At 47.1% G+C, this 13,763-nt stretch overlaps 1 long non-coding RNA gene across 1 annotated transcript in view; it reads right to left on the reverse strand.

The window, feature by feature from the left end:
* The window catches only part of LOC310882732, a 39,671-nt gene extending 31,420 nt beyond the window's left edge, over positions 1 to 8,251 (reverse strand). Inside the window, exon 1 of the long non-coding RNA XR_014573118.1 lies at positions 7,101 to 8,251. This is a non-coding gene — a long non-coding RNA (uncharacterized lncRNA). The remainder of the gene's footprint in view (positions 1 to 7,100) is intronic.
* Between the last annotated feature and the right edge of the window lie 5,512 nt (positions 8,252 to 13,763).

The following is a 13,763-nucleotide window of genomic DNA, read 5'->3' on the forward strand; positions in this document are numbered from 1 at the left end:
ACGAACCCTTAATAGCGGCTGCACCATTAGGATGTCCTGATCCAACATTGAGGTCGTAAACCCCCCTGTCGATATGGGCTCTTGAGGGGGATTGCGCTGTTATCCCTGGGGTAGCTTGGTCCATTAATCAATTATATTGGGTCTGGTCACTGTTAGCACTTTGAGGGGTAGCTCTAGGTAAAGAGGTATGGTCTTGTTTTTGGAGGATTTGTTCTCCTCCAAGGTCGCCCCAACCGAAAAATATCGACCAGGCTCTGCGATGGTAGTGGCCCCAGTGGGGTTGATTGAGGATTCGCGGTGGTCGTTGATTTTTAAGTTCCACAGGGTCTTCTCGTCTTATGTTCACATCCCCGCTTTTGCACGGGGAGATCAATTTCACTGATTATCTGTGAGAGACAGTTAAGACCTCGTTTAGCCATTCATACAAGTCTCGATTTATGGGACAATTGATTGCGCTATCTTTGCACGGTTAGGATACCGCGGCCGTTAAACCTAAGTCACCGGGCAGGCATCACCTTCAATACTTGTTTAATTTGCTGAAGGCTATGTTTTTGGTAAACAGTCGGGCCTTATTAATTTGCCGAGTTCCTTTCACAGATTTTAATCGCTCTTATAGGCGCTCCTGAGTCGGGTTAACAGGGTTAGTTAATACGTGGTCTTGTAGGGGTTTTTGTATCTGTCTAGGTCTGTTAATAATGTTTCTATGTAAGCTTGCGCCGTTAGAGGGGTGTGGCCCTGTACATGAGGGGCCTAGGATGATTCCTAGGATTGTTATGAGGATGGCAGCGGTTTTGGTGATAAGGGGTATGGTTATTGGGGGGGTTTTGGTTGGTGTGATGAAAGAGGTAATGATTATTCCTGCTGTAATGCTGCCTAGGGCGAGTCGGGTTAGGGGGGCGGTGATTAGTGGGTTGTTTTCGTTTATTGATACTATTGGGGGGATTCGGGTTTGTCCAGCTTGGACTAGGATGGTTATGCGGATGCTGTAGGTTGCGGTGAATGCTGTGGCTATAAGGGTTAGGAGTAGGGCTCAAGTATTTAGGTATGATGTGTTTAAGCTTTCGATGATGAGGTCTTTTGAGTAGAATCCGGCTAGGAATGGGGTTCCTATCAGCGCCAGGTTTCCGATGGTTAGGCAGGAAGTAGTGACTGGGAGTATTTTCTGTAGGCCTCCTATCTTTCGGATATCTTGTTCTCCGTTTAGGTTGTGGATGATAGACCCTGAGCATAGGAATAGTATGGCTTTAAAGAAGGCATGGGTTGAGATGTGTAGGAAGGCTAGTTGTGGGAGGTTTAGTCCGATAGTGACTATTATTAGTCCTAGTTGGCTGGATGTTGAGAAAGCAATGATTTTTTTGATGTCATTTTGGGTTAGGGCGCATGTGGCAGCGAATAGGGTTGATAGAGCACCTAGGCATAGGCAGGCAGTTAGGGCTGTCTGGTTGGTGGCTAGCAGGGGGTGCATGCGGATGAGCAGGAAGATTCCGGCTACTACTATGGTACTGGAGTGCAGTAGGGCTGATACTGGGGTGGGGCCTTCTATTGCTGCGGGCAGTCATGGGTGGAGTCCAAATTGGGCGGATTTTCCTGCGGCTGCGAGGATTAATCCTATGAGGGGGAGGATTGGGGTTTGGTGGGGGTGTACGGCTTGTTGGATCTCTCAGGTGTTGAATGTTGAAGCTAGTCATGCTATGCTCAGGATCAGTCCGATGTCTCCGATTCGGTTGTAGATTACGGCTCGTAGGGCGGCGGTGTTGGCATCTGCTCGGCCTTGTCATCAGCCGATGAGAAGGAAGGACATGATTCGTACTCCTTCCCAGCCTACGAATAGGAGGAATATGTTGTTTGCGGTTGTTAGGAGGAGTATGGCGACTAGGAATGTCAGTAGGTAGGTGAAAAATTTTGTTACGTATGGCTCTGAGGCCATGTATCATATGGCGAATTGTAGGATTGATCATGTTACAAATAGGGCGATTGGAAGAAATGTTATTGAGTATTGGTCTATTTTTAGGCTCAGGGGGATTTTAAAGTTTATAATGAATTTTCACTCCCAGTGGCAGGTGACAGATTCTACTCCCGAGTAGATGAATGCGGTTGTAGGGGCTAGGCTAATTAGGAATGCGGTTTTAACAGCGCGGGTGGTGGCTTGTGGGGTGTTTTTAAAGTTTTTAAATAGAAATGGCAGGATGATTGGGGTTAGGAGGATTGTCAGCGTGAGTAGTGTGAGGGAGTTGATTAGTAGTGTGGGGTTCACTACTTTTACTTGGATTTGCACCAAGATGGGTGGTTCCTAAGACCAGTGGATTGCTGTTATCCTTTAAAAGTAAGGGGGCTGAGGTTTTAGGCTCAGATGTAAGAGTTAGCAGCTCTTGTTGGTTAAACCCTCCCCTCGGCAGGTAAGAAGGTTTGAACTTCTATTCTTAGAATCACAGTCTAATGTTTGGTTTAAACTATACTTGCATGAGGGGATTCCGGAGATCAGTTCGGGTTTGAGGATTAGGAGGAATATTGGGATAATGTGGAGTGTTATGAGCAGGTGTTCTCGCGTGGTTGAGTTTTGCATAGATGTGATGTGGGAGGGGATTGAGCCTCGTTGGGTCATTAGTAGTATGAATAAGGTGTAGGAGGCGGTTAGTAGGGTTGCGATTCCTGTTAGGATGATCGTGAAGGCAGATCAGTTGAATAAGGTGATTATAATGGTTAGCTCTGCTATGAGGTTTGTTGTTGGGGGTAAGGCTATGTTTGTTAGATTGGCCAGCAATCATCAGGTAGCTACGAGTGGTAGGAGAGGTTGTAGGCCTCGTGTGAGTAGTAGAATTCGGCTGTGCGTACGTTCATAGTTTGTGTTGGCTAGGCAGAATAGTATGGAGGAAGTTAGTCCATGGGAAATTATTAGGATCATTGCCCCTGAGAATGATCAGTGGGTTTGGATTATTCCTGCGGCGATAACTAGGCCTATGTGGCTAACGGATGAATAAGCGATTAGTGATTTTAGGTCTGTCTGTCGTAGGCAGATTGAGCTAGTCATTAGGGCGCCTCATAGGGCCAGGGTTAGGAAGGGGTAGTGCAGGAGGTTGGACAGTGGGCCCATAAATAGAGTGACTCGTATAATTCCGTATCCTCCTAGCTTTAGTAGTAGGGCGGCGAGGAGTATTGAGCCTGCGATGGGTGCTTCTACGTGGGCTTTTGGCAGTCAGAGGTGTAGGCCGTATAGTGGGGCTTTTACTATGAATGCTATGAGCAGTGCTAGACCTGATAGTATTCCTGTCCATGAGGTGGATAGGGTTGGGTGGGTTAGTTGTAGGGTTGGCAGGTGCAGGGTGCCAATTTTCACGTATAGGTGTATGATTGTGATTAGCAGGGGTAGAGAGCTTACTGGCGTGTAGAATAGCAGGTAGATGCCAGCGCTTAGGCGTTCTGGTTGGTTCCCCCATCGGGTGATTAAGATTAGGGTGGGAATGAGGGTTGCTTCAAATGAGATGTAAAATAGTGCTAGTTCTGTGGTGGAAAAGGCTAGTAGGATGAATGGCTGGACTGCGACTAAGGTTGAGATAAAGATTCGTTTGCGTTGTAGGGGTTCTTGTTGCAGGTGGTTTTGGCTTGCTATGATTATGAGTGGGAGTAGTCAGCAGGATAGTACTAGGAGGGGGGATGAGATTTGGTCAATTCCTGTTCAGTTGGATAAAAATTTGTAGGGGTAGTAGGTTGGGATTAATCACTGTAGGCTTAGGGCAGCGATTAGGAGGCTGTATAAGGTGGTGTTAGTCCATAGAAATTTTGGTGGAGACAGCAGGGCTGTTGGAAGAAGTATGATTGTGGGTAGGATGATTTTTAGCATTGCAGGAGGTTTAGGTTGTGTAGATGGTCAGAGCCATGTGTGCGGGTGGAGGCTACTAGGATGGCCAGGCCTGTGCCCGCCTCACACGCTGAGAAGGTTAGCATGAGAATTGGTACCATGGTGAATGAGGAGACTTGGTTTTCGATGGATCATATTGATAGGCCTACGAATATCGATAATATTATGCTTTCAAGGCATAGTAGGGCGGATACTAGGTGGGTTCGGTGGAAGGCTAGTCCTAGTCCGCTGAAAATGAAGGCTGAGTAGAAGCTTAAATGTAGGGGCGACATAAGAAAGTTACAGGGTTGGCTGTAATCTGCTGGGTCGAAACCAGCTATCTTTTTGGTTAGACTAACTTTCTGTTATTCTGCTCATTCTAGGCCCCCTTGAATTCACTCGTAGGCCAGTCCGAGTGTTAGGAGAAGGAGGATCACTACAGTTCAGGTGAGGGTCATTAGGGGGGATTGGAGTTGGACGGCTCATGGCAGGGGGAGTAGGAGGGCGATTTCTAGGTCGAATAGGACGAACAGGATGGCTACTGAGGAAGAATCGGACTGAGAATGGTAATCGAGCAGATCCAAGTGGGTCGAATCCACATTCGTACGGTGAGAGTTTCTCTGAGTCGGGGTTTATTTGGGCGAGTCAGAAGTTTAATGCGGTTAGGGCGGCGCTTAGGATTGATGATAGGGCGAATATGAACATGAGTGCGTTCATTGCTCTCCTCTGGGTTTATACCAGATTCTAGAGATTGGAAGTCAATTGTAATTAATATACTAGAAGAGCAAGATCCTCATCAGTAGATGGTTATGTAGAGGAATAGTCAGATGACGTCTACGAAGTGTCAGTATCAGGCTGCTGCCTCGAATCCGAAGTGGTGGTCTGATGTAAAGTGGAACTTGATCAGTCGGAAGAGGCAGACGGTCAGGAAGGAGGATCCGATGATTACGTGGAGTCCGTGGAATCCAGTGGCAACGAAGAAGGTAGATCCGTAGACGCTATCAGCGATTGAGAATGGGGCTTCGTGGTATTCTATTGCTTGTAGGGCTGTGAAGTAGAATCCCAAGAGGATCGTTAGGGTTAGGGCGTAGATGGCATGTTTTCGGTTTCCTTCTGTGATGCTGTGATGGGCTCACGTTACGGTAACGCCTGAGGCTAGTAGGATGGCTGTGTTTAGTAGGGGGACTTCTATCGGGTTGAGTGGTTTAATTCCTGTTGGGGGTCATTGGCCTCCTAGTTCTGGGGTTGGGGCCAGGCTCGAGTGGAAGAACGCTCAGAAGAACCCTAAGAAGAAGAATGCTTCGGATGTGATGAAAAGGATTATGCCGTATCGTAGGCCTTTTTGGACTGTGGGAGTGTGATGGCCTTGGAAGGTGCTTTCTCGTACAATGTCTCGTCATCATTGGAGTATTACTAGGAGTATTGAGATGAGGCCTAGGGTTAGTAGTATGGATGAGTTGTAGTGGAATCACATGATTAATCCTGAGGTTGTGAGTAGGGCGGCGGCTGCCCCGAAGATTGGTCAAGGGCTTGGGTCAACTATGTGGTATGAGTGTGCTTGGTGTGCCATTAGATGTTTTCTTGTAAGTATAGGCTTAGAAGGAGCACGAAGACGTAGGCCTGGATTATGGCTACTGCTACTTCTAGGATGGTTAGGAGTAGTAGGATGATTATTGTTAGGATGGATACTGCAGGAAGGGTGGGTATTAATGCAATGGAGGCTGTAGAGATGAGTTGGATGAGTAAGTGTCCTGCTGTAAGGTTGGCTGTAAGGCGGACTCCGAGGGCTAGGGGGCGGATTAGTAGGCTGGTTGTTTCGATCAGGATTAGTGCGGGGATTAGGGGTGTAGGGGTACCTTCGGGTAATAGGTGGGCTAAAGAGGCTGATGGTTGGTTTCGTAGGCCTGTTAGTAGTGTGGCGAGCCATAGTGGGAAGGCTAGGGCTATGTTCATAGATAGTTGGGTGGTTGGGGTGAATGTATATGGAAGGAGGCCTAGAAGGTTGATTGTAAGAAGTATGATTATTAGGGATGTAAATATTATGGCTCATTTGTGGCCATTTTTGTTGAGTGGGACTATTAGTTGTTTTGTGATTAGGTGAAGGAGTCATGTTTGGATAGTAGAAAGGCGGTTGTTGATTCATCGGTTGTTTGGGGACGGGAATAGTAGGGCTGGGAAGAGTAGGGATAGTAGGATTAAGGGGATGCCAAATAGATTGGGGCTGGAAAATTGGTCAAAGAAGCTTAGGTTCATGGTCAGGATCATGGTGTGGGTTTGGTAGTGAGGGAGGTCTTATTTGATGGGGGGTTGGTTGTGGTGAAGGCTAGTAGTTTTGGTTGGATGAGGAGTGCTAGGGTTAATCAGGTTATAATTATGATTGAAAATCATGGTGCGGGGTTAAGCTGTGGCATATCATTAAGGAGGGGGAAGTCCCTCTTTGGCTAGCTTAAAAGGCTAGTGCTGTTGCATAGCTTCTTAATGATTAGGATGATGATAGAAGGGACGATCAGGCCTCGAAATGTGGGAGTGGGGTTGATTCTACTACAATGGGTATGTAGCTGTGATTAGCCCCGCAAATTTCTGAGCATTGTCCGTAAAAAATCCCAGGCCGGGTGGTAATGAATGAAGTTTGGTTTAGTCGGCCTGGGATTGCGTCTGTTTTAACTCCGAGCGTTGGGACTGCTCAGGAGTGGAGTACGTCTCCTGCAGTAATGATCACGCGGATGGGGGATTCTATTGGGATAACTACGCGGTGGTCAACTTCTAGCAGTCGGAAGTGGCCGTTGGGTAAGTCTGGGGTGGGCACTATGTAGGAGTCGAATGATAGGTCTTTGAAGTCTGTGTATTCGTAGCTTCAGTATCATTGGTGGCCGATGGCTTTTAGGGTGAGGTCTGGTTCGTCGATTTTGTCCATTATGTAGAGGATTTGTAGGGATGGGAGGGCGAGGAGTACCAGGACGATAGCAGGTAGGATTGTCCAGATCAGCTCTACTTCTTGGGCGTCTACAGCATTGGACGAGAGTTTTTCTGTTAGTATGTGGGCTAAAAGGTAGAGAACTAGGCTGCAGATAGCTAGGGCAACGATTAGGGCGTGGTCGTGGAATTCAACGAGTTCTTCTATGATGGGTGATGAGGCGTCTTGGAATCCTAGTTGGGAGTGGTTGGCCACATGAGATGTACAGGATTTTTACCTGTGATTTAGTCTTGACAAGGCTATGTAATTGGTTTACTAACGTCTCATAAGAAAGAAGCATGAGCGGTTAACCTCCTGGGAGACCCAGAAAACTTCACCCCAGCAAACCCACTAGTAACCCCACCACACATCAAGCCAGAATGATACTTCCTATTCGCCTACGCCATCCTACGTTCAATCCCAAATAAACTAGGAGGCGTATTAGCACTGGCCGCCTCCGTACTGATCCTATTCCTAATCCCATTCCTGCACAAATCAAAACAACGAGCAATAACATTCCGACCACTCTCCCAGCTCCTATTCTGAGTACTAGTCGCCGACCTCCTCGTCCTAACATGAGTAGGAAGCCAACCCGTCGAACACCCATTCATCATCATCGGCCAACTCGCTTCAATCGCCTACTTCACTATCCTCCTATTTCTCCTCCCCGCCGCAAGCGCCCTAGAAAACAAAATACTCAACTGCTAAATACTCTAATAGTTTATAAAAACATTGGTCTTGTAAACCAAAGATTGAAGACTTACCACTTCTTAGAGTACCCCAAACTCAGAAAAAAAGGACTCAAACCTTTATCTCCAGCTCCCAAAGCTGGCATTTTCAATAAACTATTCTCTGACCCTAACCCCTAAACCGCCCGAATAGCACCCCGCGACAACCCCCGCACAAGCTCCAATACAACAAACAAAGTCAACAACAGCCCCCAACCCGCCACTAAAAACATCCCTGCCCCATGTGAATAAAACATGGAAACTCCACTAAAATCCGACCGAACAACAAACACCCCAACATTATTCACAGTAGAAACCCCGAACTTCCAAGCCCCCATAAACCCCCCAAACACCAACCCCCCAAAAACAATTGCCACAAACGCTACTGCACATCCAATCACCCGTCAATCCCCCCAAGCCCCAGGGAAAGGCTCCGCTGCTAAAGCTACTGAATAAACAAACACCACCAGCATACCCCCCAAATACACCATAAACAGCACTAAAGCCACGAACGAAACCCCAAGGCCCAGCAACCACCCGCACCCCGCCACAGACGCTAACACCAAACCAACAACCCCATAATACGGCGAAGGATTCGACGCCACACCCAAAACACCCACCGCAAAGCAAATCCCTAAAAAAAACATAAAATAAGTCATTATTCCTGCCCGGACACTACCCGAGGCCTGCGGCTCGAAAAGCCGCCATTGTTCTCAACTACAGGAACTAACCGCAAGCCCCCAATAATTCTACCCCATCTATGCCATTATGCTTAACCCCCCCCCCCCTCCCCCCCCGAGGCGGGGGTATTTGGTTATGCATATTCGTGCATAAATTTATATACCCCATATACATACATACTATAGTACCAGTAATATACATTATATACGGACTATCTTATAAGCAGGTGCTAAACCCATACATGTACACGGCCATTAAACCCTTAAACACACTCCTACCAAACCACCCGGCATGAATGTTCTAGGACCATACCCCACAACACCCAATACAACTCCACTCAAGCGCATAACAAGACCCCATTTTAATGAATGCTCACAGGACATGCTCCAACAACAACTCTCCACCACATATCTCATGCAGTTCGTATCAGACGGATTTATTAATCGTACTCCTCACGTGAAATCAGCAACCCGTTGCACATAATGTCCGGTATGACTAGCTTCAGGCCCATACGTTCCCCCTAAACCCCTCGCCCTCCTCACATTTTTGCGCCTCTGGTTCCTCGGTCAGGGCCATCCATTGGGTTCACTCACCCCTCCTTGCCCTTCAAAGTGGCATCTGTGAGTACTTTCACCTTCTCAATGCGTAATCGCGGCATGTTCCAGCTTTTTGGCGCCTCTGGTTCCTCTTATTTTTTCCGGGGTTACCTCACAGGTGGCTATTCCCAGTGATCTCGGGGGTCCCACAATCTAAGCCTGGACACACCTGCCTCACGGCCTATCCTATATTTCAAGGGTCCCTCGATGAGACGGTTGGCGTATATGGGGAATCATCCTGACACTGATGCACTTTGACCACATTCAGTTAATGTTACCTCCACCCTCCGGGTTAAATGGGGCTATTGGATGAATGCTCGTTGGACATAGCACAAAACAACAAATCATTAAGCGCAACCCCTGCGCTTCACAAACTAAACCAGTAAACTTTCGCTAACCACCATGTAGCATAAACCTTCATCGCCCAATCCCAGCAAACTACCTCTAAAACTCCATTAATCATCCCTTCCATGACATCATCGGAACGATGTATATATACACACAAACACATACAAAATAACTTAAACTTATTAGAGAAACTCCAGTACTAAAAATAGTAAACACAAGCAATAATTTCATATACTTCACTCTCACTCACCACTCAACTATCAGCTAACCACACCCCCGTCCACATAGCTTAACACAAAGCATGGCACTGAAGTTGCCAAGATGGCATAAAACATGCCTGCGGACAAAAGACTTAGTCCTAACCTTACGGTTGGTTTTTGCTAAATATATACATGCAAGTATCCGCGCCCCAGTGTAAACGCCCTCGACCACCTACCCCCATACAGGCCTTGAGGAGCGGGTATCAGGCACACCCAAGTAGTAGCCCAAGACGCCTCGCTAAGCCACGCCCCCACGGGTATTCAGCAGTAATTAACATTAAGCAATGAGTGCAAACTTGACTTAGTTATAGCAACAGCCTAACTTCAAGGGTTGGTAAATCTTGTGCCAGCCACCGCGGTCATACAAGAAACCCAAATCAACCGTCCTATTGACACGGCGTAAAGAGTGGTAAAATGCCTATCCTAGCTAACTAAGATCAAAATGCAACTGAGCTGTCATAAGCCCAAGATGCACCTAAACACACCATTAAGATGATCTTAGGAACTAACGACTGATTTAAACCCACGAAAGCCAGGGCCCAAACTGGGATTAGATACCCCACTATGCCTGGCCCTAAATCTTGATACTTACTTTACCGAAGTATCCGCCAGAGAACTACGAGCACAAACGCTTAAAACTCTAAGGACTTGGCGGTGCCCCAAACCCACCTAGAGGAGCCTGTTCTACAATCGATAATCCCCGATTAACCCAACCACCCCTTGCCAACACAGCCTACATACCGCCGTCGCCAGCCCACCTCGAATGAGAGCACAACAGTGGACACAATAGCACCCCGCTAATAAGACAGGTCAAGGTATAGCCTATGGAGTGGAAGAAATGGGCTACATTCCCTATTCATAGGGCACACGGAAAGAAGCGTGAAACCACTTCTGGAAGGCGGATTTAGCAGTAAAGTGGGACAATAGAGCCTACTTTAAGCCGGCCCTGGGGCACGTACATACCGCCCGTCACCCTCCTCAAAAGCCACATCCCACATAACTAATACCATAAATACGCTGAAGATGAGGTAAGTCGTAACAAGGTAAGTGTACCGGAAGGTGTACTTAGAATATCAAGACGTAGCTATAACACCAAAGCACTCAGCTTACACCTGAAAGATATCTACTAGACCGGATCGTCTTGAAGCCCCCCCTCTAGCTCAACCACACAAATAGTACACCAAAACTAAAGAATTTACTAAACTAATTAAACTAAAGCATTTTACAGTCTTAGTATAGGCGATAGAAAAGACACTTAGACGCGATAGAGACCCCAGTACCGTAAGGGAAAGATGAAATAGCAGTGAAACAATCAAAGCGACAGACAGCAAAGATCAACCCTTGTACCTTTTGCATCATGGTTTAGCGAGAACAACCAAGCAAAGTGAACTAAAGTTTGCCCCCCCGAAACCCAAGCGAGCTACTTTCAAGCAGTTAAAGAGAGCGAACCCGTCTCTGTTGCAAAAGAGTGGGATGACTTGTCAGTAGAGGTGAAAAGCCAACCGAGCTGGGTGATAGCTGGTTACCTGTGAAACGAATCTAAGTTCCCCCTTAATCCTCCCTACCGGACATCCTGAACCCTAATGAGATGATTAAGAGCTATTTAATGGAGGGACAGCTCCATTAAAAAAGGACACAACCTCGACTAGCGGATAATTCTTACTACTGATCCTACCGTGGGCCCTAAAGCAGCCATCAAAAAAGAGTGCGTCAAAGCTCCACCACCTAAAAATACCAAAATAAGATGATTCCCTTATCACAAACAGGTCAACCTATGAATATAGGAGAATTAATGCTAAAATAAGTAACTCAGGGCCACACCCCTCTAACGGCGCAAGCTTACATAGAAACATTATTAACAGACCTAGACAGATACAAAAACCCCTACAAGACCACGTATTAACTAACCCTGTTAACCCGACTCAGGAGCGCCTATAAGAGCGATTAAAATCTGTGAAAGGAACTCGGCAAATTAATAAGGCCCGACTGTTTACCAAAAACATAGCCTTCAGCAAATTAAACAAGTATTGAAGGTGATGCCTGCCCGGTGACTTAGGTTTAACGGCCGCGGTATCCTAACCGTGCAAAGGTAGCGCAATCAATTGTCCCATAAATCGAGACTTGTATGAATGGCTAAACGAGGTCTTAACTGTCTCTCACAGATAATCAGTGAAATTGATCTCCCCGTGCAAAAGCGGGGATGTGAACATAAGACGAGAAGACCCTGTGGAACTTAAAAATCAACGACCACCGCGAATCCTCAATCAACCCCACTGGGGCCACTACCATCGCAGAGCCTGGTCGATATTTTTCGGTTGGGGCGACCTTGGAGGAGAACAAATCCTCCAAAAACAAGACCATACCTCTTTACCTAGAGCTACCCCTCAAAGTGCTAACAGTGACCAGACCCAATATAATTGATTAATGGACCAAGCTACCCCAGGGATAACAGCGCAATCCCCCTCAAGAGCCCATATCGACAGGGGGGTTTACGACCTCGATGTTGGATCAGGACATCCTAATGGTGCAGCCGCTATTAAGGGTTCGTTTGTTCAACGATTAACAGTCCTACGTGATCTGAGTTCAGACCGGAGCAATCCAGGTCGGTTTCTATCTATGACACACTCTCCCCAGTACGAAAGGACCGGGAAAGTGGGGCCAATACCACAAGCACGCCCCCCCCCTCTAAGCAGTGAAACCAACTAAACCGTGAAGAGGGCCTTCCCCCACCACTTTCAATCCTAGAAAAGGACCAGCTAGAGTGGCAGAGCCCGGCAAGTGCAGAAGGCTTAAGCCCTTTCCCCAGATGTTCAAATCCTCTCCCTAGCTTCACCCATGATTCAAATAACAACACTAAGCTGCCTCGTTATATCCCTCCTATACATCATCCCAATCCTGATTGCCGTAGCCTTCCTAACCCTAGTAGAACGGAAAATCCTAAGCTACATACAATCCCGCAAAGGCCCTAACGTTGTCGGGCCTTTTGGCCTACTTCAACCATTTGCGGACGGACTGAAACTATTTACCAAAGAGCCCATCCGACCCTCTACCTCTTCCCCACTTCTATTCATTCTGATACCAATACTAGCCCTTGTCCTAGCCCTCACCACTTGAGCACCACTACCACTCCCATTTCCCCTAGCAGATCTAAACCTCGGAGTTCTCTTCCTAATAGCCATGTCAAGCCTAGCCGTCTACTCAGTCCTATGATCAGGCTGAGCCTCGAACTCAAAATACGCACTAATCGGAGCCCTACGGGCAGTAGCACAGACCATTTCATACGAAGTGACACTGGCCATAATCCTGCTATCAATAATCATACTAAGCGGAAGCTACACACTCAGCTCCTTTGCCGTCGCACAGGAGCCTCTATACTTCATTTTCTCCTCATGACCCCTAGCAATAATATGATACGTATCCACCCTAGCAGAGACAAACCGAGCTCCTTTTGACCTCACAGAGGGTGAATCTGAGCTAGTCTCAGGGTTTAACGTTGAATACGCCGCAGGACCCTTCGCCTTATTCTTCCTAGCTGAATATGCGAACATTATGCTAATAAATACACTTACAGCCATCATATTCCTAAACCCAAGCGCCCTAGGGCCACCCACAGAACTATTCCCCGTCATCCTAGCCACAAAAGTCCTCCTACTATCTTCTGGTTTCTTATGGGTCCGAGCTTCATACCCACGATTCCGATATGACCAACTAATGCACCTACTATGAAAAAACTTCCTACCCCTCACACTAGCTCTGTGCCTCTGACACATCAGCATACCTATCTGCTATGCAGGCCTACCTCCTTACATAAGGAAATGTGCCTGAACTACAAAGGGTCACTATGATAAAGTGAACATAGAGGTATAACAGCCCTCTCATTTCCTGTTGACCTTAGAAAAGTAGGAATTGAACCCACACAAGAGAAATCAAAATTCTCCATACTTCCCTTATATTATTTTCTAGTAGAGTCAGCTAATCAAGCTATCGGGCCCATACCCCGAAAATGATGGTTTAACCCCCTCCTCTACTAATGAACCCTTACGCGACCCCAATCATAACCTTCAGCCTCATCTTGGGCACCACAATCACAATTTCCAGCAACCACTGAGTTCTGGCCTGGACAGGACTGGAGATCAACGCACTAGCCATCATTCCCCTAATTGCCAAATCCCACCACCCACGAGCAGTAGAAGCCGCAACGAAATACTTCCTAACCCAAGCAGCTGCTTCCGCCCTGGTCCTATTCTCTAGCATAACCAATGCCTGAGTCACCGGCCAATGAGACATCACACAAATAAACCACCCAACCTCCTGTCTACTACTGACAGCAGCAATCGCTATTAAACTGGGCCTAGTGCCATT

This window comes from Anser anser (assembly GCF_964211835.1).
Source record: "Anser anser genome assembly, chromosome: 16".
Classification (NCBI taxonomy): Eukaryota; Metazoa; Chordata; class Aves; order Anseriformes; family Anatidae; genus Anser; species Anser anser.